This window comes from Terrapene carolina, unplaced genomic scaffold (genome assembly GCF_002925995.2).
Source record: "Terrapene carolina triunguis isolate 2854851 unplaced genomic scaffold, T_m_triunguis-2.0 Scaffold24398, whole genome shotgun sequence".
Lineage (NCBI taxonomy): Eukaryota > Metazoa > Chordata > Testudines > Emydidae > Terrapene > Terrapene triunguis.
Window position 1 is genome coordinate 7,210 of NW_020688749.1, and position 2,017 is coordinate 9,226.

At 54.9% G+C, this 2,017-nt stretch overlaps 1 non-coding gene across 1 annotated transcript; it reads left to right on the forward strand.

The window, feature by feature from the left end:
- Window positions 1-459: 459 nt before the first annotated feature.
- Window positions 460-531, forward strand: TRNAG-UCC. The gene has a single exon. It is a non-coding gene; the product is annotated as a tRNA-Gly (tRNA).
- Window positions 532-2,017: the final 1,486 nt, after the last annotated feature.

A 2,017-nucleotide genomic window follows, 5' to 3' on the forward strand; every position in this document is an offset into this window, starting at 1 on the left:
ATGTACCGAGCACCCACTAGATTAGAAGGTGACAGACGAACACCCTTAAGACGAGGCAGCATCCCTGTCAAAAAAATCATCTCCCATCTTCACTTGAGTGACAATCTGAATCGTTCCTTATCTGGGCAGAGCTCAAGGACTGGAATCAGCAGCAACAACAAAACCATCTGTACGTAGCGGGAACCAACACAAAATGTGCTTTAAAAGGAGCTGTCTCCTTCTTGCTGGGGTGAAATTTGCCCTTATGGTCATTGATTTTCATTTCCTTTCTCGGAGGGCAGAGATGGGTTGGTGCTACCTCAGGCTGGGATGTCGAGCCCATGTCCCCATCTGTCCGTCACTCTGGGAATCTGTCTCTGCTCACAGGCTGTCTCCAGCCTGTCTGGCCAGCTCCTGAGAGCGCTGTGGGGGTGAGTCATTTGGCATAAGTGGCACCTGAGTGAAACACTGCTACCAGAGGCATTGGTGGTATAGTGGTGAGCATAGCTGCCTTCCAAGCAGTTGACCCGGGTTCAATTCCCGGCCAATGCAGGGATGTGCCCTTTTCTTGGCCGGAAATTGGTTTAATTTCAGTCACGTTCTACCCATTTATCAATGGAACGAGAGAATTAATATCCGAAATCAAGGATCTTGGAGCAAGTGTGGGAAGAGGAGCAACGTGGGCAGTGCCATGGGGTAAGAGGCCAAGTGGGGACAGGGCCTCGGGGTGAAGCCCGGGTGGGCCTAGGGAGAAGAGGCTGAGCAGAGTCAGAGCCTTGGGGTTGAGCCTGTGTGGGGCCATAGGGTAAGACGCCAAATGGGGTCGGGGGGCTCAGTGAGTAAATTCCTCAGAAATCTCACCCCTGGATTTGTAATGTCAGGCCCCAGCAAACAAGTCCCTCTGTGTGTGAGGGGGACGGTCCATGCAGGTCTCAATGTGAAGGGAGGGGCTGTGAGGGAGAGGGTCCTTGGGGGTGTCAGTGTGAGGGGGAGGGATATGGGGTAGCAGTGTGAAACTATGGGCTGTAAGGGGGAGGCTTATGGGGTGGCAGGGTGAAGGGAGGGTCTGTGGGGGGGATGTGGGATGTCAGTGTGAAGGGAGGGGCTGTGAGGGGGAGGGACTGTGAGGGGGGAGGGCTATGGGGTGTCTCTGTGAGGGGAGGGGCTGTGAGGATATGGTCACCTCCAGGCAGCAGGAGCCCCCTGACATGGGGGTTTACTACCCCCTCCCCCAGGTGCTTTGGGGGCCCTAGGGCCCAGCATGGAGCTGCTGTCCCTGCAGGGTCCCTGGGAGTCACAAAGGGGTGATGGGAGGTTACTGGCCCGTCTGTGCTGGGGTGGGGGCCTGGAGCCCCTGGAACAGCCCTGTGGGGAATTCACTGTCTGTGGAAAAGCACGTCTAGGAACGGGGATTCCCAGCTGCGTTACAGCGGCAGGATGGAGAAGAGAGAGTTAAAGCTTCAGAACAGTCTGGGTGCGCTGGGTGTGGAGGGGGGTGCCCAGCTCTCAGTCTGCAGAACGTCCAACCCCAAACGTTCAAAAACCCTGAATCAGGCTCACCAAAAATCACCAGATTGGCTTTGAAATCAGGAGATTCTGTAAAAATAATAGATTTGAGGAATCTACTGTATTTATTTGTCTTCTGCCTTTAGGGCTCACTGGGGTGACATTTTGAAGCTTTCTCCACAGCCACGTACTGTTTCTTTAAAAGCCAAGGCTGAAATCATCACATGCTCACTGGACTCCAGGAGCTGGGGCTTGACGGAAAACAATCATTCTCATGAGACTCATGGCAAAATCATGAGCGCTGGCAAATCGATTGAGTCTTTACTCCCCCCCAGAGCTCTGCCTTGACAAGTCTGAAGTGGAGAGTAAAGCTGCTGCCTTTGCTGATGGCTGAACTCAGGCCCTGAGAGTGGGATATCCAGGCACTGCCAGCAACACCAGGAGAGCTCCCCGAGCAGCTGCCTGGCCTCAGGGACGGTCTGAGCCTGCAGGGCCCCAGGGGGCAATGAAGCAGCTGGGTCAGGCTGGGCAC